This window comes from Brachycentrus maculatus, unplaced genomic scaffold (assembly GCF_059751285.1).
Source record: "Brachycentrus maculatus isolate JH-2025_06_01 unplaced genomic scaffold, ASM5975128v1 h1tg000037l, whole genome shotgun sequence".
Lineage (NCBI taxonomy): Eukaryota > Metazoa > Arthropoda > Insecta > Trichoptera > Brachycentridae > Brachycentrus > Brachycentrus maculatus.
The window spans coordinates 25308-51537 of NW_028280791.1; the positions used below are offsets into that span (position 1 = coordinate 25308).

The 26230-nt window shown below is 30.7% G+C and overlaps 1 protein-coding gene across 2 annotated transcripts in view; it reads left to right on the top strand.

The window, feature by feature from the left end:
* The window catches only part of LOC148312608 (tolloid-like protein 1), a 54277-nt gene that overhangs the window by 12198 nt on the left and 15849 nt on the right, over positions 1 to 26230 (top strand). The window contains exon 1 of one of the 2 annotated variants that reach the window (XM_088276024.1): positions 20218 to 20293. The exons of the other annotated variant lie outside the window; for it this stretch is intronic. The gene's annotated coding sequence lies outside the window, so the exon portion shown is untranslated. Of the gene's footprint in view, positions 1 to 20217; positions 20294 to 26230 lie in introns of those variants that run through there. 2 annotated transcript variants of the gene reach the window in all.

Sequence of the window (26230 nt, forward strand, 5' to 3'; positions counted from 1 at the left end):
ATGTCTGGGACTCACTGCTTTACTCGACAAAAACCAAGTGTCGTCTCTTTAACGCCTGCATCCTAACAGTGTTGCTGTACGGATGTGAGTCGTGGCACCTCACCAAAGCTCAAAGCAAGAAACTAGCAAGTTTTGAAAATAGATGCCTGAGGCGAATACTGGGTATAAAGTGGTATGACTTCGTCAGGAATGATGATGTGAGGAGAAGAACTCAACAGCCCCTCATACTGGAAGTCCTTCGTAGAAGAAGGTGGACATGGTTGGGACATGTCCTTAGAATGCCACCTGAGGGCATCAACCCCTCATGTCTCTTCTTCCAACCCCGAGGATTCCGGCGCCCCGGAAGGCCGCTGACGACCATTCACCGACTATACTCAGCGGAACTTCGAGACGCCGGACTGACCTGGGAGGAAGCCAAGGAGATGGCGCGTGACAGAGTGACTTGGAGACGACTCGTGTTGGCCATATGCTCCACCTAGGGAGCGAACATGGAAAAAGAAAGAATAATATGAATAATGCCACGTTATAAATATTAGGTATATCTCTTCCATTTCCCATATTTTGCATCTTAAACACAAGGCCAAACTTTTTTGTCGCATTTGTGAAATATTATTCGCATTTTCCGTAAATCAATCAACTTATTTGCATAACATCATCTATCATCTCGTTCTGAAGCAGAATATTGTATTCAAGGGACCGAAAATTGTATAAAAGGGTATTTTGTGTAATATATTCCCTCCTTTTTTGATATACTATTTTCCTTAATAAAAAATAATCTGGTATTGACATTTATTACATCACAAATGTAGTAGGTTCTTTTTTCTAATCAAGAAACGTAACTCATTTCAAATACAACACATCAATGAGATTGTGGTTCTGTGGTTAGTTTGGTTTCAAGCCCATTTCCCACAACTTAATTCCTATTTTTAAACACAAACTGCGTAGGCTTAACTGAAAATAGCAGTCAATTGAAATATAATAAGAACAAAATGTTGTAAATAAATTATCTGGTCAAATTAAAAGCTTAAATAATAAAAATAAAAATGGTATTTTCTGGCATTTCTCATGTGTGTGATTATAATCTAGGATTCGGGCCTCACATACTAATATATGAATTTCTAATTATTAAAAAGCTTCTTTACATCTCACCAATAGATGTCTCTAGTGAAGTTATAGTGATTCAAGAACAATGTTTCAAAATTGGTTCATATATTATATATAGAACATCCAAGAATTTGAGTAGTGTGGTTGTCAATAATGGGTAGAATTGTTGAATGTTACACGTGTGTAAAGTGATCACTTAAACCAGCCTATGACGGTCGTCAGCCCGTAAATGCCCAGACTTCCATATTCTTCTTCATCTTTGGTAAGATGTCAAAAAATAATATGGTTAAATTTTTATTTCATTTTTTTATACAAAAATTGGTATCCACAACAGATGAGACAGGTATGCTATTTATAGTTTAATCGTTAGGTGATTGTAGGTCATAAAACCATCTGAAGCCAGTCCAATATCCTGTTGGCACAGCGGACGCAATCAGGTGATTTCGGTATAATTAGTTGAACGACCATGTTGACATACCAGGGCGGCAGGAGGCCGGGGAGATCCGGGGGTCGGTCGGCGCTGGCCGAGGTTGGTTCTCTCCGTCGGAAACAATCCCGACTGAACAAACATAATATTGATCCTGACGGCTATTATTGGGATTGTCTTACCAAGCGGGAAATATGCTACAAAAGGAGTAAGAATACACCTACCGGTCATGTTACCCGGGTATTATTTATTTGAACAATGGTCATGTTTTAATCATGATTTATATTGTTGGGTAATACATCCAAAATTAAACAAGGTTTATTGGATTGACTTCTACATTTATTTATGTATATGTTAATACGTGACGCGTTTCGTCTTATTAAGACATTATCAAACACTCATAATGCGTGTTTAATAATGTCTTAATAAGACGAAGCGCATCACATATTAACATATACATAAATAAATGTAGAATTCAATCCAATAAACCTTGGTTAATTTTGGATATATTACCCAACAATTCAATGTGGAATTCTACCAACTGTCTGCAGTTACAATGATTTATATTATCTTAATTTAAATACAACCATTAGTTTGTCCGCCTCCGTGTAATACACTCGTCTACCGTACTGGAGGTCCCGGGTTCGATTCCCAGGGGAGGGGGTCAAATAAATATTAGTGATTTTTTCACTCTAGTATTTATTCAATATTAGCCTGGACTGGTACCTGAAGCGGAGGGCTGATCACCTTTCCTTCACGTGTTAACTATCAAGATAACACTGCGTTTATATGATGAAGAGTTAAAAGAAGAATAAGAATAGTCAAATATAACATATTTGTATTCTTCTTTAAACCCTTATCCGCACCCGATATCTTGATTGCTTACACATGAAGGAAAGGTGATCAGCCCTCCGCTTCAGGTACCAGTCCAGGGTAATATTGAATACATATTATACTGACAAAATCACCTTTATTTATTTGAACCTCCATAGGAATCGAACCGGGGACCTCCAGCACGGTAGCCGAGCGTGCTAACAATTTTTTATACCTGTACCTAAAAAAAAATTTTAGCGTATTTCATTTTTATGCTTGATTTAAAATGTCTATTTTTTGTTGTTGCTATAAATCTAATACACGACCGGTGTTTCGAAAGTCGAGTGATTGGGTCGCATATTGGGAAATTCGGGTCAAGAGCCATAAAATACCTACACGGAAGGGTTCGGTAAACATCCCTCACCCTGTCGGGTTACAAAACTTATATCACTGCTGATAGATGTCTCTATATACCTAATTTACCACTGGTGACAGACTTCCCTCGCTATCACTCATTTTGAGGGGATTCACGGCTCTCTAAAGCACTCCAAGAGTGAGAACCTTCTCACCTTTCGTCTTTTTTATTCCTTTTATTCAAGAATGATTGGAAATGTACGGAGAGAATCTCTAGAAATTCTTTCTTGAGAGAGAAAATCCGGATATAGAGTGCTTATACTTTTTTCTTTGATTGAAATACTAATGACGTTGATAGACCGGCTGAAACTGCCAATGCGAACTTAATTACTTCCCATTCCCACATATATACTCCTTAAGATTAAACTAAAAAGGATGATTTTATAAACAACATTTTGAGTGTGTCCAAATACTTACTAAGCAGAAACTCTTTTATTACATAAAAAGCTTCTTTTCATCTCACCAAGACTTCCATATTCTTCAGCCCCGTAAATGCTCAGACTTCCATATTCTTCTTCATCTTTGATGAGATGTTAAAAATAATATGAAAATAACTCCTATAATTGGAGATAATCCAGATTTTGTGAACAAGTATTTGGACACACTCAAAATGTTGTAAATAAATTATCTGGTCAAATTATAAGCTTAATAATAAAAATGAAAATGGTATTTTCTGGCGCTTCTCATGTGTGTGATTATAATCCAGGATTCGGACCTCACATACTAATATAAGAGTTTCTGCTTAGTAAAAAGCTTTTTTACATCTCACCAATAGATGTGCCTAGTGAAGTTCTAGTGATTCAATAATAATGTTTCAAAATTGGTTCATATGTATAGAACTTCCAAGAATTTGAGTAGTGTGGTTGTAAATAATGGGTAGAATTGGTGAATGTTACACGTGTGTAAAATGATCACCTTAACCAACCTATGACAGTCGTCAGCCCCGTAAATGCCCAGACTTCCATATTCTTCTTCATCTTTGATGAGATGTCAAAAAAAGGTAATATGATCATTTTATATTTCGTAAAATATCATCTTAAGGACACCTTGAGTATATAAAATGTATTTTTAAGTTGTTCTTAGTAAATTCCACTATTAGTTGTGTATTAATTAAACGGGTCGTTTTCAAACACTGTACGATGCGGAATTCATCGAAACACGTGTCACAATAGATTTTAAGAAATAGTGGAATTTACTAAATAACACTGAAATTAAAAATGGATTGATTTTACTACAAAATGACTGCTGAATCAATTAATGAAATCGATTGTTTCCTTTTATATTAAATCTTTATTATAAATGTTTAAAATTGTGATTTTTCAAAATATGTGTACATTTTATAAAACATTTAGATATTTTATGAAATGGTGATTTTGTTCTTAAATGGAATATTTAATACAAATTATCTTATACTTGTAAATTCCTTACAACAGATGTTAATATAAGCTCACCTTTTTTAAAATTTGAAACATAAAAAAAATTAGCTACGTGCCAGGAATATCTTATGTATTATGTACAGGTTTATATGAATATGTAACTGAAGCTCTTCAACCCCTTTGAACTATCAAAGAAGGCTTTGAATATTCTCACGTCGAGTTACTCACAAGAACACATCGTCATTCTTGAGGAGAAAACCTTTTCAGGCTTTAAAGCTTATTACACATTTTTAAAAACTCTCGATGATAAAAGATATTTTACAAATATATTTGCATCTCTTTTATGAAGCTTCCCTGGCATACCGGAAAAAGTGGGTCGACCGGAAGTAATGTTTCAAATTAGGATTCTGCCGTTTAAAGCCCACGTTTTCTTTTCACGGATTTCCTCTTGTAACTTTTAGAGAATTTTTTACTCTAATATTATTGGATATGAGATATTGCAAAAACGTAAATGATTTTCTTCTTAATCTTTATAAAAAAAAAACAAAAAAAAAAATATATGTGCTTATGTGTGTATATATGTACAATATATATGTTTATATATATATATATATATACATATATATATATATATATATATATATATATATATATATATATATATATATATATATATATATATATATACATATATATATATATATATATATATATATATATATATATATATATATATATATATATATATATATATATATATATATATATATATATATATATATATATATATTACCTGATACAAGCTTGTACAATTTCGGGTATACGAGCCATTGCTGCTATTTTACCTTTCCTCCTCTCCCCTCCATTTCCTTTCCCATATAGCAGAAAAGTCTTTCACCTTGAGCTCTTATCTTTACTTATATCTTATCTGTATATTATCAAATTGATCCAATAATTTGATACGCAAAACTAATCTTTTTATTTATTTTTTAATTGACTTAGAGTTAACGCCGCTTCGATATCATACGGTGTCCTATGCACCATTATGTGAATAGTGGTAAATATGTATACTTTATATAAAAAACATTGCAATTATTAAAAAAATATTATGTTATTAAAAATTGATGTCCGCTTTCTCTGGGAATGGGTTCTTTTTACATGAAAAAAAAATCTTCATAAGTCGATGTATTATGAAGATAGAAATAATGTTTTTTTTTTAAAACACCTATTCAAAATATTTTTCAAATACGACAAAATTACACACAAATATCGACAGATTTCATTGATACATGCCACTAACTGACAGACGGACATCGACGTTCATTAACGTCGATACTCCTTAAAGGAAAATTCGCACTGACGTACATTTTCGTCCATACTCCCGGACAGGTTAAAAGATCTCATACGTTGATATCTGGCACCTGACCCACTTAGAATTCCGGATTACAGTAAGGGAATTTCGGTTACCGGTTTACATAGGCAATAACATTATTTTCCCGGGATTTCGAGTTACGAGAGTGAATATTATTACATATACCTAAAGGAAAAGCTTTTCATCCCCAAGATTCCTGATGTACCATATGTTGGTACTACACACGCACGTTATATAAGATGATGCGCATCGATATGAGAATTTAGTAATACACCAATGATTTATTATTTTATATAGAATTTGATGATAACATTGTTATTTAATAGAAAAATGCCGAAATCTATTTTTTTAATGGGGAATTAGTCACACACTAATGATTTAATATGTCATTTTTAATAGTATTTGATTTATCGTATTTGATAGTTAAATTATTACTTAATAAAAAAATATAAAATATTGCAGGAGCAAATAAATTAATGATTTCTAATTCTCAAATGAGTAAAATACCTTTTTGTTTGATTTTAAATATACATATATATTTATATATATATATATATATATATATATATATATATATATATATATATATATATATATATATATATATATATATATATATATATATACATATATATATATATATATATATATATATATATATATATATATATATATATATATATATATATATATATATTTATATATATATAAATATATATATATATATATATATATATATATATATATATATATATATATATATATATATATATATATATATATATATATATATATATATATATATATATATATATATATATATATATATATATATATATCCGTCGTGTTATGGCCAGCACGCTCGGCTACCGTTCTGGAGGTCCCGGGTTCGATTCCCAAGGGGAGGTTCAAATAAATGTTAGTGTCTTTTTCACTCTAATATTTATTCAATATTACCCTGGACTGGTACCTGAAGCGGAAGACTGATCACCTTTCCTTCATGTGTTAACCATCAAGATAACACCGCGATTATATGATGCGGTTCCCTATGCACCATCGGGGTGCGGATAAGGGTTTGATGATGGGTTTTATTACGTATTGAATATAATTTATATTTTAAAGAGTTATTTACCATTTCTGATGGAAGTCATTTATAATTTACAGGCGCCCATGATATTATTATGCAAAACTTTCTTATTGATGTTGGAAGACTACTAGACCAGGTAGGGGAAGCTTAGTGGAACTTTTAAATTAAAATACCTAAGATACCGCAATTTCGTTAAGTTTTATAAGTGTTGTACAGAAATTCCTTCAAATTTTGATCCTTATCTAAGCAAAACTTTAATTTTTAAGCATCTGTTATAATTTTTACTCCATTGAGATATAAATTATTATTTTTATTGTTTGTTACTTTCTAAGGTATATTTTGTTTTGAAAAATATACGTAGCCTTTTTTTTTAAACAGACATTTATATAGTTCATAAATGTCAGTTTTTTGTTGTAAAAATTACCAATTATGATCTTCCTTATCATTTGTTTCGTATGCTGTCACATTAATTTAGTATATTATCAATAAAGCGTTAAAAAATTAGGTTTAAAAACGTATATAATGTATGTCAATAAATAATCATATACATACGTAAGTTTTTTTACTGTGCCTACCCACGTTGAAGGTTGGCAATCATGATGACAATTTTTACATTGACGGCAACTGCTCTGAACAGCGACATTTCTGCAGTGGAACCACTCTCTCAAGTTTTTAAGCCAGGATATACGTCTTCTTCCTCAACTGCATTTTCCTGCCACTTTGTATAATACGTATTACTTCGTAATCCTCTCACTTCAAAAATTGCCAAAGTGCTGTTCTTTATAGTGTATAAAAGTTCTCTCTTTTTCCGTTTTAAATATCGTCGTTTCGACCTCTCTTTACCCATGACATTGACGACAGTTAACAGTCCGGTTTCTCCTGAGGAATTTTACGTGGTTTTCTCCCAGCAATGACCAAATGCTAAGAAGTTCCTGATTGGCTTAGTTTAGGTTATCCTTCCTGTTCCCAACACAGAATAAAATAAAATATGTTCTTAGCTAGAAGAAACAAAAATCCACTTAATAATCTATAAACCTTCTACAAAATAATCAAAACATGCAGCTCTCATCTACAAAAAAACATGATGTCCTAAGTATTTTTTCAAAGCATAATGTTTCGAATACTTCAATCTTCTTTGTGGTTTTTTTCAGTTTCCAGCATTCGAGGCCATAAATCACTAAAAGGATTTAGCATGTCACCCATTAAAATACATGATGAGCTTAATTATGAGTTATCCGTTTTAATCGGAAAAGAGTTGGTGAGATCTTAGAAAATTTTAGAGATCCGCTTTCACCCACCCCGATAGAGTCCTGGCATGAGCCCCTTCTTACCTAAGTTAGAGTATATACGCTCACAGAATCCGAGTTGCCATGGAAACCTTTTCCTGTACAAAGTGCGGTTTCCTTGCGGATACCGAGTTCATTACATATTTCATGCAACTTAAAGGTATCCTTTATAACTATATTTGTATGTATATATATATACATATATATATATATATATATATATATATATATATATATATATATATATATATATATATATATATATATATATATATATATATATATATATATATATATATATATATATATATATATATATATATATATATATTTATATATATATATATGTATATATATATATATATATTAATAAATATATATATATATATATATATATATATATATATATATATATATATATATATATATATATATATATATATATATATATATATATATATATATATATATATATATATATATATATATATATATATATGTATATATATGTATGTATAATATATACTATTTAAGGGGGAAAAATCGGTAAAGAAAAGATCTTTGAAATACCAAAATGACCATGTAATACCAACAAATGCCAACAGATTTTTAAATATTTGGGAACCAAATACTTCAAAGACCTTCTTACATATATAAACGTTAATCAAATCACTCACAAACATAAAAAAAAAAAAATAATAATTACTGTCCCTCCATAATTTTATATTTCTTTACCGGTTTAGCTCTCGATATCAAATATGTTAGGAGCTTTACATACACGATACGCAACAAAATTTGAACGAAATTTCAATCATGAAGTGCTTTGCTTTGGGTGATCCAATCAAAAAACCGAATTAAGTAACGACTTCTTTAAAGGATGCATTATTTTATTCGGATTTTTAATTCGATCGCTCATGCCTTGAATTCTCTGATGTACCTACATACAAGTATAGACGGCTGGAATCGATCAATTCTTAACTACGCGAAGGCATAATCAGTATCGAATTTCGGGTGTCAATCCATGTTAGAATATTGACAAGGAACATTCATGAATATAACAATACTGAAAAGAAAATATTTATTCCTCATATACAATTTTCAGAGGTTATATCACTGATAATTTTTTTACCATTCTGTAATTATTTATTAATTAATACCAAAATTCAAAATTAAAATTTAATTGAGTGAACATATCTCCATACTGGAAGACCCGGGTTCAATTCCCAGGGGGGATTAAAATAAAAAAAAAGTGATTTTTTCACCCTTCTATTTATTCAATATTACCCTGGACTCGTTCCCGAATCGGAGGGCTGCGATCACCTTTCCTTCATGTGTTAACGCTCAAGATAATAATGCGTTTATATGATGCAGTACACTATGAACCATCGAGTGCGGATGAGGGTTGGAAGGAATATATCTTCATATAAGGACGCTATATATATATATATATATATATATATATATATATATATATATATATATATATATATATATATATATATATATATATATATATATATATAAACATAAATGTGTTATTTTTTAATGGGTCTCAAAAATGTATATTTTGTATTGTGTTTTAGTCAAAATGTACAATGGTATATTAAAACAGCGTTAACTTTCAGAATACAAAAATTAAAAAGTTAATTTTTGTTAAAATTTGTAATAATGACGTAACTTTCAATTATCAATCTTTTTAAAAATAAACCACGTTTGAGCTTTTAAAAACTGAACACAGCACTTTTCCGACATTTGAAACATCTAATTTATGAATAGCGCTCTACATTTCATTTTTTCTAAATAAAAATAATAACAGAAATTATGACTTTGATTATTTACTGTATTATTCAGCTGAAAATGGGGCGTTTTGATGAAATTGCTTCAAGTTTTTTACGATTTTTTTGTGGTCGCTCCCTTAACGTAATATTTATTTTCGCGAAGATTTATCAGCGATTTCACCATTTATACGAAGCTAGCTGTTTCCTGCAGTTACGGCATATTACGTGAATTTGAATAATGCTGTCAAGCTTTTTTTGTACATTACTCTCAAATACGGAACAACCTACTGGTTGGATTTTCCTCAGATTCATTAGGGGTGAATTTCTAGATCAATTCTAGACAAAGATTACTTTAAGACTTACAGAAGTATTTAGTATGAAAAGTATTTAAATTGTGTTATATTTTGATATATTCTTTTTCGGATATGTTTGGGGTATCTTTATATTATATTTATATGTGTGTCACCTACTTTCAAAATCCACCAGATCCAATTTTTACAATTTTAAAATAAATAGTCTATCGAAATGTGAATTTTGGGTTTTATTTTTAAAAATGTTTATATACTTGAAAACCCTCCTAAAGAGTACTTAAAAACAGCGTTGTATTTCAAATTCATCTATATTCATGGAACTTGCCTTCTGATCCATATCGGCCAATCAGAGAGCAGGGATAATTAAAAAAATAAGATGACGTCATTATCGGTTTGTGTCTCGTATTTTTTTTTTTAATACTGAAAAAAAATCCAAAAAAAAGGGAAAATTCTCTATTTCATATTATTTTACCTAAAGATAGACAAATATTTTAAATATAAATGTTATCCGGAGAATTTTGCATTTTTTGTAAAATTGACTTACATGGATCTGGCGGATTTTTAAAGTAGGCGACACATGTATTGTCACTGTATATGTACATTTATTATACGATTGACACATGGCTTGTTAATGTCAAAATTGTTTTTACATAATTTCGAATGGTTGACATTAAAATCTCGAAAAAAAACACAAATAAATAACACTTTTTAACATGAGGTTTATTACCTGAAATGCTCTTTTTATAGAGAACGTTGTGTATAGAATTCCACAATACGATCATAATTTTGCTATCATCAATGCTTTTATGTTTAACACATTTCAGATTTTAAAAAATAGGTTTGCTTGTCAGGTATATTTAAAGCGTAGAACTGCAAATATTTCAACATATTGTACATTTTTTTACTAATACGAGTATATTTATGGTAAACGTATAAATTTCAAGTCCCCAATATAGAATCTATTTTGATTTTAACGCAATACTGTGGAACAAAAATAAATCAACACAATATCTGTGACTTGATATTATTGCATTTTTTGTCATCACTCAATGCATACAAAATATTTTTTTGTAAATGAATGCAAAAATGTCCGCCTCCGTAGTGTAATGGTCAGCGCGTTCGGCTACCGTTCTGGAGGTCCCGGGTTCGATTCCCAAGGGGGGTAAAATAAATATAAGTGATTTTTTCACTGTTACATATATTCAATATTACCCTGGAATGGTACCTGAAGCGGGGGGCTGATCACCTTTCCTTTATGTGTAAAAAACGATCAAGATCACACTGCGTTTATATAACGCAGTGCCCTATGCATCATTGGGGTGCGGATAAGGGTTTATTATTATTATTATTATTAAATGAATGCACAAAATACTTGTTAAATAATGTCATCAGAATGACGACATAACAATCAATTATTGTTTTAGGTGCATTGTGATTCCATATTTCCATTTTTTTAGCAAAAATAAGATCTATGAAAAATTCTAATCTCACTTCGACTGCGCTGGAATCGATCATGGTTACCAAATCGCTCACTCTTTTCAAGAACGTCATAAATCAAAAATTGTAAATTTTCAGTTGTGCGTGTTTTCGGAATGTCCAGAAAATGTACTATATCCCAGCAAAAGCGGAATATTTTTAACTTAATATTTAACCGCTACAGGGCAGAAAGTGTTCTTTTTGCATTTTGAAGAAAAGGCATTGTTTTAATTATTTTTTTCAAAAAACTAAATATTTTTCAAATGGAGAAAAATACTTCAGATTTAACCTAAAAAGATCTGTTGCACAGTAAAAAGTTCAGTAAGTGGCTTGATATTTATTTTTAATACATTGTTTTATATTCTTAAACTTTAAAAACGTTCTCCTGAAAAATCAAGTATTTTGATTTATGACGTTCTTGAAAGGAGTGAGCGAAATATCTTCTTGTATGTAAATAAAATGTCCAAATATCTCGTGAAATAGCATGCCGCTTCGGATAACAAACGGATTAAGTTGACGTGGATTTAATTAGCAAATTAATCTGTCTTGTAAATATTTCAATCTCGAAGCTAAAGCTAAATAATGTGTTTAACAGAATCTAATTTGTTTGCAATCACACGTCTCGATGAACTAACCCAAGACTCCAGATAAACAAATCGATTGATGAAAAGCTTCCCAGGATATTTTGAAACATACTAACGTAGCATCTATATGTTTTATTATGCACGGGTGTGAATTAAAACTAATTATTTCTTGAATGTTTCCGCAGATACTTTGTGGCTGATTTTATAAACTTTATAAAATGGAACCATTTAACCTACCGGTTTCGACAAGAAACTTCTCATCACCAGGGTGTATTAAATTGTAAAACATTAAAAATTAAAAACATTAAAATACTCTCACCAAAAACTTCCACACACTCATAACATTTAGGATTTTTTAGGAGTGTGTGGAAGTTTTTGGTGAGAGTATTTTAATATTATTTTGAGAAATAAAAAGACTTTGTTTTTTGATCCACTCACATGTGAGTGGATCAAAAAATAAAGTCTTTTTATTTCTCAAAATAATATTTCAATATGATCCACAAAGTTAATGCTTTCAATATTCAAAACGGAGTATTTTAATGCTTATAATTTTTAATGTTTTAGAATTGAATAAACCCTGATGATGAGAAGTTTCTTGTCGAAACCGGTAGGTTAAATGGTTCCATTTTATAAAGTTTATAAAATCAGCCATAAAGTATCTGCGGAAACATTCAAGAAATAATAAGTTTTAATTCACACCCGTGCATATTAAAATATGTAGATGCTGCGTTAGTATGTTTCAAAATTTCCTGGGAAGCTTTTCATCAATCGATTTGTTTATCTCGAGTCTTGGGTTAGTTCATCGAGACGTGTGATTGCAAACAAATTAGATTCTAAACTAAACTAAAAAGTGGTTAAAACAAAGTTGAATTTTATAAAGTTAAAAACTAATTAATTTAAATTAAAACTTATTATTGTGCATCAAAACTAGTGCAATGTGTGTGTGTGTTTCTTCTGATATGCGAAATTGGTAATTATATATTTTTATTTAAATTTAACTTATTTAAATACCTCTATTTTTTAAATCTATTGCAACACGCATTTCGATACATTACGCATTATTTTCACACACCGCACAGTGCGTTATTTTGGCAATCTACGGGAACTTTATTATTACGCTTAAAATATACCGGTTTAAGTAGGTTTTTGGATACTATCACTTATAAAATACATGATCTAGTGAACATTTTGTATTTATCTCATAGTATTTGTAGAAAAAATAAAATAAAACAAGTATTAAAACAACTTCCATGCTCCATGAAAAGAGGTCACAGTTAAATGTGTTTGTATTCACACTTAAATGTTTTGCCAGATATTAATTGTATTTTTATATTTTTTGTAGATGCATATATGCATAAAACTACATATCCAATGTTTGTAAAAGAAAAGTATATATTCGTGTATGAGGCCAGGAATTATTTGAAAATGGAGAATATTCAAGTGATGTTTTATTCACAATCACTATTATTTAAATATTCTTCTGATTCATTTAACTCATATTCAAGTTCTGTTTGAGTAGATAAACATGATCACATGGCGTCGCTCACTTTACCGTCTATCATACAAAAATCATCGTAGGCATCACGTGCATTTTTATTTCATTCAAGTATTTTTGTTCGAGAAAGTGTCGTAATTTCACCGTGCACCGTAAAGCTTAGTCTAAATTTTTGAGTTGTGTCCTTCGGACGTTGAAGAATTAATAGAGGGTAGGAGATATTTCTTAATATCATTTTTTATCAGTGAGAACATGGACAATATGAGGACATTTTTGTCATTGTCATATTATTAATTATGGGTTCACTATTATTTATATATTTTTTCAATCTCTCTTGATTTCATATTATTAATAATTATTTTGCATAATTTATGTGGCACTATTTTCGTAAAATACCACCTCAAGAGCGCTTATGACTTTTCGTATTAATATTTTTTAGGATTTCTGTATTATTGTTGTTATATGTGTAATCGTTATCTACTAAATGGTTAGCAAACTCTGAATAAAAGATGATTGTATCGAAAATGTATCTTTTCACCTTCATAATTGTTTTTTTAAAAGAAATTTTTGTGTTCTTACCATAAATATTTCAATTTCATACAAATTTTGTAAGTTTAATCGGCCCATTATTAAAATAGATATTAAGTTGTTACATTAAACCATGAGTGGAAGTCCCTCTCCAAGCACAAGAGCTCAGTCTCTTTTTTGGAGAGGCACAGCGAATCTAAAACCAAAAGTTTGCCATATGTATAAATGTTTAGAAAATGTATTATGTTGTATGTACTTGAAAACATTAAATAAACAAAATAAAATAAAATAAATTTAAAAAAAAGTTGCTATAGAGTGGGTTCGAACCCGGAAATTCTGACTCGCAGCCCGCGACACTAACCACGGGACCGCAACCTATCATGTATATGTACATAAACACTTGTAGACAAAATACAATATTCGTCAAACTTGTCCGATATTGTCACTCATCACATATGTCTGAAGCGTCGTCCCCGTTAAAATTAATTATCTCGTGGAATTTCACAGGCTTCAGTTATGAACAGACAAATATGCAGGGATGATTTGGCTAATAATAGGAAGTGACGTCACAGGGGTACTCTTCTGGTGATGACACACTCAGGGCCGGACTTGGGAGGGAGCCTGGGCCATCTGATTTCAGGGGCCTGTACTGAAAATATACCTACAACATTTTGAGTGTGTCCAAATACTTGTTCACAAATCTGGATTATCTCCATTATTACAGGAGTACTTTTCATATTATTTTTTGACATCTCATCAAAGATGAAGAAGAATATGGAAGTCTGGGTATTTACGGGGCTGACGACCGTCATAGGCTGGTTTAAGTGATCACTTTACACACGTGTAACATTCACCAATTCTATCCATTATTGACAACCACACTACTCAAATTCTTGGAAGTTCCATATATATGAACCAATTTTGAAACATTGTTCTTGAATCACTAGAACTTCACTAGAGACATCTATTGGTGAGATGAAAAGAAGCTTTTCATTGAGCAGAAACTCTTTTATTTTACCTCACATACCAAAACTTCTTTCTTTCTTCTTCATCTTTGATGAGATGTCAAAAAATAATCTATAAATATACCTCATTCTTTACAACAAACGAAAAAAAATCTAGACTTGAATTTTTATTAAAGAATATAATAGGGTTTGAGAATATTAAATAAGAATAAAAAAATATTTATAAATTTGATTTGACTTTTAATTTGTTTTAATACATAATTTATATTTTAAATATTGAAATCAACTGATATTTAGGGTCTACTAAGTTTTTAAACTTAAAAAAAACTTCGACAATTGTTTAGCTTTTTAATAACCATTACATCGTTACAGTAGTTTGATTCTGCCCAAACAAGGCGAAACAATTATCACGATTTATTTATGTTTAACAAAAAATATATATAAAACTCAGCAGACCCTAAAAATCAGTGTTTAATTTTAATATCCAAAACATTTTTTTTTTGTCTTTTGGTGATTTTTAGCTACCATTTCGCGTCGCGCTAAATTCAACCCTGGACGTACCCTTAGTTTTATCTCTAACCCGGTTCGCCGTCATTAAAACAATGTTTTGCGTCAAGATTAACGTCCATAATGATCCCGTGATATCACGGGATTATGCGGGTTATTTTTAGCCTTTTGGAGAGAAATCTAGGATAACGCCGGGATAATCGCGTAGAGACTGCAGGTAAAGGAGCGTCGAAATTTTACAAGCAAAAAAGCCTCGCTTCAGTACTTGTAATTTGTTCGGGAAGTATGATGCTTAATTTAAACACCGCATTTTAAACTAAACTAATCGTTAACTTGAAGTTAAAAAATCACTACCGTATTATAAAATAAATATCATGATTAGTTTCCGTAACAAAAAAATAGATGGATGTTTTTTAAACAGGCGGAAACTTTCGTTATATTTTAATTTAATATAGCTGTTCTTGGCCACGCGTTGCTGTGGCTAAGTCTGGTTAAATGGAAAATAAAGAAAATAGGTAGTAGGTACTCATTTTCTTATATCGCTCACTCCTTTCAACAACGTAATATATCAAAAATCGTAAATTTTCAGTTGTTCATGTTTTCAGAATGCCCATAAATTGTACTATATCCCAGCAAAAGCGGTATATTTTTTACTTAATATTTACCCGCTACAGGGCAGAAAGTATGGTTTTTGCATTTTGAAAAATATTAAGGAAATTAAAAAAAAATAATTAAACACAACCTTTTCTTCAAAATGCAAAAACAACACTTTCTGCCGTGTAGTGGGTAAACTAAAAAATGTGCCGCTTTTGCTGGGATATAGTACATTTTCTGGGCATTCCGAAAATATGCAAAGCTATAAATTTACGATTTTCGATATATTACGTTGTTGAAAGGAGTGAGCGATATATGTAAAAAATATATATATATATATATATATATATATATATATATATATATATATATATATATATATATATATATATATATATATATATATATATATATATATATATATATATATATATATATATATATTATTATATATATATATATATATATATATATATATATATATATATATATATATATATATATATATATATATATATATATATATATATATATATATATATATATATATATATATATATATATATATATATATTTATATATATATGTGTGTGTGTGTGTGTGTGTGTGTGTGTGTTTGTGTATGCGCGTGTGTGTGTGTTTATACACATACACACACGCACACATATATATTATGATAACTGACGTCACTGTAAACGCGGCATAACTCAAAAACTCAAAGCAATTTGAGTCATGAAGCGCCTTGTATGTTGGATACATAAAACTAAAATGTTGAATTTATTTTCGGTTCTCTGACATGAACGAATCCTGAATATCTTTCGCATTCTAAAAATTCTACGTCAAATTTACGAACATTATTTTATTTGCGTGAAAAGTTTGAGCGTATATGAGGATTTGAGCGGATTTTTTTACTGTAAGCCATAACAAAGGAAAAAAGGCAGGCACTAAATAAAAAAGAAGCTACTGGCAATGCGTCTGTGAGAATTTCCATGAGAATAAAACTTTTATTGGATTCTTTCTTATAATATATATTTTAAAATTAACGTTATCATATTTTTATTTCGTAAAATATTTCAATTTATAATACGTCTTACTATACGATTATATTACATTATTATACGTCTTACTATATGATTATATTACATTATAATACGTCTTACTATATGATTATATTACATTTTAATACATCTTACTTTACGATTATATTACATTATAATACGTCTTACTATACGATTATATTACATTATAATACGTCTTACTATACGATTATATTACATTATAATACGTCTTACTATATGATTATATTACATTTTAATACATCTTACTATACGATTATATTACATTATAATACGTCTTACTATACGATTATATAAGATACTTTATAATACGTATTACTATACTATTATATTACATTATAATACGTCTTACCATACGATTATATTACATTATAAACACGTATTTCGCTAGAGTTTGTGCGATAAAAGAAGAGATAACAAACTTAGTTGGTGTTTGTAATAGAAGCCTAGGCCAGCATGTAAAAACATTTCAGAACAAGATAATTATATAAACCCTCATTGGAAAATCATTCGTGACCTGATATTTAGTAGTATAAAAATCCTCATATCGCTCACTCCTTTCAAGAACGTCATAAATCAAAAAACTTGATTTTTCAGGAGAACGTTTTTAAAGTTTCAAATTATAATACAATATTTTAAAAATAAATATCAAGTCACTTATTGAACTTTTTATTGTGCAACAGATCTATTTAGGTAAAACCCGAAGGTTCTTTCTCTATTTGAAAAATATTTAGTATTTTTAAAAATAATAATTAAACAAAACCTTTTCTTCAAAATGCAAAAACAACACTTTCTGCCCTGTAGCGGGTAAAAATTTAGTTAAAAATGTGCCTCTTTTGCTGGGATATAGTACATTTTCTGGGCATTCCGAAAACATGTACAACTGAAAATTGACGATTTTTGATTTATGACGTTCTTGAAAGGAGTGAGCGATATAATACTTATATAAAATAAATCATTTTTACCTAATTTATTTTTTCTAACATTTTTATTCAGAAAGTCAAATTTCAGCAAGTAATAAAATCCGCTTAGGATCTTGCATACATAAAAATAAAGGCCCTGTGCTAAATAAAAGCTTTCTTAATCCAACAAAGATGGCTCTAGTGAACTCACATGAACAGTGTCATGATAATAATGATACATGTAGGAGTTCCAAAAATTTCAGTAGTGTGGTTGTCAATTATGGGTAGAATAAAGTAAAGTGATCACTTAACCGGCTTCTGACAGGACATAAGCCCTGTAAAAACCCAGACCACTATATTCTTCTTTTTATTATGACAAAAATGTAAAAAATAATATTTTATATTTAGAAAAAGTGTATTTGAAAAATAAAGGCTACATTCCTATAATTGAAGTCTTCCGTGTCTAGTCCTTATAGTTTCGTTCCAAACGCTTTTAGCTAACGATGTCTTTGCATCGTATAGATGAAGTTCTTTGTTCTTCGGTTCCTTTGGTCTGAATAGAAATCATTCCGTTTGATTAAAAAAAATAAGTACCTATTCTTAAGGCCCGTGCAAAATAAGTGTAAAATTTGTTTTTATTTTTAAGATGGCAGTTTAAAAGACAAACAGATATGTGATATATCTCGAATATCTCAATATTATCTCCGATTGCCTTGAAATTTTGACACAGCGTTGCAACATTTCAAAGCAACCAGTAAATATTTTTTAAGTACAATTTTTTTTACCCCAACGGCAGGGCTATCTATTGAACGTAACAGCAACGCTCATAATACTAAAAATTGAGGTTTTTCAATGCATTGTTGTTTTATAAATTTTTGATATTTCATTGCATCACAAGAATTGTGAAATGAAACATATTAGATATGTGTGCTATCTGTTATTTTTCATATAACCAGACTGAGTTACAGAAAAACGAGGCAGGATACAGCTAAACTAAACAAAAATCTAAGGAATGTTTTCGTTAAAAAATATATACAATACATATAGGTAGGTACAAATAGCAGAAAAATATAAATCAATGTCTTAATACTTTTATTTTCTATGGGATTAAAATAATATAATATAATATACGCATTTCAAATAGGGAGTTAGGAAAAATCGTTTAAAACGTAGATCCATCTAATTTCTAATGTTAAGGGCCAGTAATCAACAGCCCGCAACTTAATTTTCTTTAAACCTGTGTAACATTTTAGGTCGTTGAATTTTTTGCTTAAAATACCATTTTCGCATTGAAAAAATAAGTATATTATTCGAAATAAATATACGGTTTTGTAAAAAACGAGTTATCAAAAGCTTACCTTTTTTTGTTTTGAGTTTAAAAGATTATATATATTTTTTTAATATTTATTGTATTTTATTTGAACTTCATGTATAGAAAAGAAATATGTAGGTACATTGGCGGGCTTATTGCTTAAAAGAAATATCTTCAAACCAACCAAAAACAGACTAGTGATATTGGTCAAAACGTTTCATTCCTTATATAACTGTTTGCAATCACAGGGTAGATAGTGCTTGAACATAAAAAAATCATGAATTTCAAATTACTGTTGTATTAATTTTCAATTTATAGGTATTCTAAAAATAGTCGAATTCCAATATATATTTTATTAAATCATGTGCAGACAAGACCGGCTTCTCGCGCAGCCGAACGCATCCTGAATCATCCAGCTTTTTAAAATTACTTAACGTCCAAAGGACTCTAAAATCTAGCTACGGTTTATGCAACACCGCTTATCATGACCCTACTCAGGCTTCAACTGTATAAGTTTCATAGCCTATGCCTACTCGTGAGTGGATTTACTCTTTATGTTTAAAGTTACTATAATTTCATGTAATTCATGAGTGAAAATTCTAGGCAGAAACACTCGCTGAATCATCCAGATCGGGCGTTACCCCTTAAATAGAAAAAGATCACCCTGTAAGCAAAACCCCTTTGGTCCTGTATCGTTCTCACAATAATGTCCCTTATTCCATGGTCCATAAGTAGCAAATTTGCATGTAGTGCCTAGATGTTGTATTACGTAATAATGAGTGTCCGGTGTGGTGTGCAGGGTCCCTGGGCGAGCCGGCCGCGGGGGAGAGGGGAGTAGCGCCGCCCCCCGCCCCCGCCCCCACCCCCGCCCCCACCAAGCCGCCAAGTACGTGACACTTTTATAATCATTTCATACTAGTAGCACTTAGGGATTTCATAGTAAAAAAATGCAATTAAATGCAGGAAAAACGTCCAGGCATGCCTCGATATACGGACCTTCACTTAAAGGGGGACATTCTAGTAAAAAATGCAATTAAAAAAGGGAAAACGTCAAGGCACAAGTAGCACTTAGGGATTTCATAGTACAAATGCAATTATATGCAGGTAAAACGTCCAGGCAGGCCCCGATATACGGACCTTCACTTAAAAGGGGACATTCTAGTAGAAAATAAAATTAAAAAGGGAAAACGTCAAGGCGCAAGTAGCACTTAGGGATTTCATAGTAAAAAATGCAATTAAAAAGGAAAAACGTCAAGGCAAAAGTAGCACTTAGGGATTTCATAGTAAAAATTCAATTATATGCAGGGAAAACGTCCAGGCAGGCCCCGATATACGGACCTTCACTTAAAGGGGGACATTCTAGTAGAAAATTAAATTAAAAAGGGAAAACGTCAAGGCACAAGTAGCACTTAGGGATTTCATAGTAAAAAAATGCAAGTAAATGCAGAGAAAACCTCCAGACATACCCCGATATACGGACCTTCACTTAAAGAGGGACATTCTAGTAAAAAATGCAATTAAGAAGGGAAAACGTAAATATGAAAAATACATCACATACATCCAGACCAACTGAAAATAAATCTTTCATGAATTAATTTTGCAATTGGCGGGAATTGAACCCGGGACGCCAGTTTCGCAGTCGAGCGTCTACCCAACTACGCCACGACGCATTAAACGGAATATTCTAGTAAAAAATGTGTAATTAAAAAGGGAAAAAATCCAGGCATTTCTTGATATACTGACCTTCACGTAAGGCGGGATATTCTAGTAAAAAAAAAACAATTAAAAAGAGAAAACGTCCAGACATGCCTCGACATACGGACCTTGACTTAAGATGGCATATTCTAGTAAAAAAATCAATTCAAAAGAGAAAACTTCAAGGCATGTCCGATATACGGAACTTCACATAATAATAATAATAATAATTTGGATAATTTGTATAGCGCCATTTTCGTAACATCCTACCCCAAGGGCGCTTATAAAGACTTGGATAGTAAAAGAATGATGATGATAATGATAGATACAAAATAATACGTTGTCAATCGGTCTCGGGACGCCTAGTGAAAAAAGGGAAAAAGATGAACCGACAAATTGTAACGCCTTTCTCTGGATCCTTGTAAATGTGATCTTGAAAGGGATACATGAAAAAGGATAGGTCACCCTTAGATTCTCGATGCTCTAAAATTTTTTATCCATCCTTTAAAAGAACTCGGATTATTCAATATTTCCAAAATTGAAAAAAAGGTAAATATATACTGGAATGGCAGTAAGAGTTGTTTTTTGTTTGTAATAATGTCAGATCTCATTATATGATGAGTTTTGGATTTAAACTAACGATTTAGGTACTCGTATACGAGTAGGTACTATGTATTTACTATAGTACGAGCAAAAGCATGTTAATTTATTTTGAACCAGAATAATCAGAAGACTAGGAATTTTTATAACTTTATTATTATTATTAGTGATATTATTATTATGTTATTGTATTTCAGTTCATTTCTAAGATATTATGTTGTAAAATTCAATTCGTGGTTCATTAATAATCAATAATATTTTAAAATAAAACTAAAATATTGTTTTAACCACTTTTGTTGTTGGTACTTTTCTCCAACCGATTTCGGTACATGTTCATGCCTAAAGATGACAAGGTTCTTATCGAAGTGTGAAAAGTGGTTAAAACAAAGTTCGAAAAGTGGTTAAAACAGAGTTCTGGTTTTAATTTATAAAGTTTGTAAAATTTTCCACAAGTATCTGTGGAAAACATTCAAGAAAATAGCTTTGTAGTAGTGGAAACGATACATGTAAAATTTTCCACAAAGTATCTGTGAAAAATATTCAGGAAAATAACTTTGTAGTAGCGGAAAGGTTACATGTTACATGTAGATACATGTAAAATATTCCACAAAGTATGTGTGGAAAACATTCAAGAAAATAACTTTGTAGTAGCGGAATGGTTACATGTAACTTATAAGATCCATGTAACGTAACAAACCCAACACCCCTGCATGCTGGCGTGTATCTTTCGGTTATCCCGAATACCCAAAATATCCCATCTTAGTTTTCAGTCGCAGAACGAAATTGATCCTCCCTTAGAAACGGTATCAGATAATTTTCTGCTTACTTACCATTTAGGCTTTTCTATTTCTGGAAACATCAGATTAGTTAGTTCCACTACTTACATATTCTTATTAGGTACCCAGCAAGAATCTTGGAGATAAAATATGTTAATATACAAGTATAATGTTTTGTCTATATACGTAGTTGGAAAATAGGATTTTAATATCGTTGAAATTTTTTTATTAATACACAGAATGTAGCTATTGGACACACAAAACTATTAAAATCGTGAGAATATATTTATTAATTTGGAATAGAATTCTATCAACTACGTATAAAATATAATAGGTATAGGTAATTTAAAATTGCGCCCACAGGTACACTTACTTTCAATATTTTAACTGAAATAAATAATCAGACAGTGGATTTTCTTGAATGTTTTTCGCAGATACTTTGTGGCACATTTTATAAACTTTATAAAATTAAACAACTTTGTTTTAACCACTTTTTTATTATTAAAAATAACATTTAGGAGTTTTTAAATCATATTTTCATATGGTGTACAGAGTGTGTGGAAGTTTTTGGTAAGGGAGTGTAATTAACTATGAGTATTTTAATGTTTTAGAATTTAATAAACCCTGAGGATGATAAGGTTCTTGTTGAAAGTTGGTTAAAGTGTACTAATAATAAAAATAAAAATAAAGTGGTTAAAACGATTTGTTTAATTTTATAAAGACAGTGGATTATTCACCACACGGATGATATATCAATATTATAGGGGTCTTTACTTTGGGAAGAAGCAACTTTCACTTTTTGCCATACTTACAAATCTATCAAATAAGAACTAGTATACGAAAGGAATCCAACAGCATTGCATATATGTAGGTTTATAAATATTTCAAAAATTAATACCACGTAGATCTTAATTAATGGGCAGAACGGTGAACGTTACACAAGTGCATACACTTTATAAAATTATATTATAATATAATACTTTATTTAAGCTAGCCAAATGTCCTACGACGCTCAAACTGCCATTTTATTCCCTTCAGAAATAAAACTATTGTTGCTTTATCAGAAAATTGAACAGACATAATTGCGATTTTCGTTTATCCCGTAAAATGCTTTGTATTTTTTCCTAGCACCCACCTTGTCATATTTGTAAAAAAAAATGTGAAATGTGTGGTGAAATTTATTTTGTATATTGTGCTCGCTCGTCCTCGAGCATTAAGTGGCAGAAATTCATAGATCATTACTATTTAATATTATATTTTATCATTTTCGCAGATAGTTAAAAATTTATGAGAGTTTCGAAGTTTTCAGATAGAATTCCCAAACACAAGTCTAAAAATCGTATCTTCACTTTGATAAATTATCATCTCGAGCTGCACAAAAAGTGTCGGAAAACCCATTTCCCGACCGTTATCTTCTTTCACTTACTCCGAACTCGGCTTCCTTCGGTTATAAATCACTCACAGTCGCTTGCTGGTCGGCGCTACACAAACGCTCCTACGTACGAGAAAAAAAAAACAAATTGATGACAGGGAGCCTAACTGCCCTTGAAAGCTGCCATTGTGCCACATAGCCTAGGGTTGCCAGACGTTCCGGTTTTCTGGGATTTTCCCGATTTCATTTAAATTGTCCCGAAAGATAAAAATTCAAGTCAGATGATAATGTTCGATGGCCATCCGACGATCTTCTAATATTTTTGTTAAATCAGTTGGCATCTATTGTATAAAATGTTTCGGAAAATTCCTTTTACACGAGATTTATAGTTATAAATTAATTGAACCTTGTCTATAAATGCAAGGATCTTTTTTGATGAATTTTCTGAAAGTTTTCTCGGATTTTCCCGATTAATTTAAATTGTCTCGAAAGATAACTTTGGGATACCCGAATGTAGGAAGATGAAATTGTACTTTTTTTATTATCCTTAACTTTCAAATGGTACCTTTTTGACATTATCGTTCAGTTAGAGCATAGGTTATCAAAAGGGGTGATAACAGCCCCTAGTGGTCTCTGGAGAGATATCCTAGAGGCCCTAGGACAACATAATGGAGGGCTGGGAAGTGGGCAATAAAATTGCATTTCTCTATTTCTGTATAAGGGAAACACTCTGGAAATTTCGTTTGACGAGATATATTGTAGCAGAGGGTGCTTGGCTAAAAAAATGAGAACCTAGGTATTAGAAGCAAGGAGTGACATCTACATATAGAAATTTTAAACATCGAATCATAATATATTATGATATGAATATTAAATCCATAAAGCAATTCGATCTGGTGAATTATTTTAAATAAATAAATATTGTATATGTAATAAACGTATAATTTTTTTTTTTAATTCTTCCGTAGATTGCTCACAAAAATTCAACTCAGATGATAATGTTCAATGGTCATCTGACGATTTTCTAATATTTTTGTCAGATCGGTTGGTACATATAAAATGATTCGGTAAACTCCTACGTATTAAACGAAATTTATTTTTATAAATGAATTTAACCTTGTATATAAATGCAATGATATTTTTTAATCGAGGTTCTGAAACTTCCTCTTTATAAATAAATAAAAACATAATTACTTATGTCTTGTTCAAAATATAATTACTTATATCAAACAATAGCAAGAAATAAAGTAGGTAAGGTAAGTAGTCAAACAATAGCAATAAATTAAGTAGGTAAGGTAAGTAATCAAACAAAAGCAATAAATTAAGTAGGTAAAAAACATATCTTTCCACCATCGGAATCGTTGACAAGCTTCCTGGTTTATGATTAAAGAAATATGGTAATTTCATCAATTTATTCGGCAGTCACTTTGTGTTAAAATTTATCCATTTTAAATGAATGTTTTACTTAGTAATACCACTATTTCTTACAATCTACTGTGACACGTGTTTCGATGCATTCCGCATTATTTTTAAACACCGTATGTAAACATAAATAGTGGTATTTACTAAGCAAAACATTAATAAGAAATATGGTAACCCTACTTAACCCCATTCTTCAACCCATCCACGCTTAACGATTAACTGAATCCCAACTATAAACCTACTGAGTCTACCATATATCCCGAGACCCATCATCCGAGGTTTACTAGTAACTCTTCAACTAAGCTTTAGTTATACTACTGCCACGTTAGATGTGAGGATTTTTAATGAAATTGTCTAAATATGACACGAATTGATTTTAAAGATTCTTTTGTGTCATGTTTCTTCGGAATGGTATGAGTTAATAGAAAGAAAGTTTACGGCATCCTAAAATTTAATGTCTAGAGTGTTGTCACTTATATTATGTAAACGTTACATAATATATACATAGTTATAAAAGTCTTCAAATCTTTCAACTCCAGTGTTGCATTGAACTAAATCGAGATTATACGATTTTTATATTGACTTCTGAGAGAAGTCGATTTGAGGTGGGACAAGACATTTTTGTATAACGATGCAGGACCTTTTGGTATTACTGCAGAGTGTGACCAAACATTTTTAAACAATGCAGTGATTGTGTGGTCCTATTACAGAGTGTGTCTATATATTATTATAACAATGTAGTGACCGTTTGGACCTATTGCAGAGTCTGACCAGACATTGGTATAACAATGCAGTGACCGTTTGGTCCTATTGCAGAGTCTGACCAGACATTGGTATAACAATGCAGTGACCGTTTGGTCCTATTGCAGAGTGTGACCAGACATTGGTATGACAATGCAGTGACAGTTTGGTCCTATTGTAGAGTGAGACCAGACATATGTATAACAATGCAGTGTCC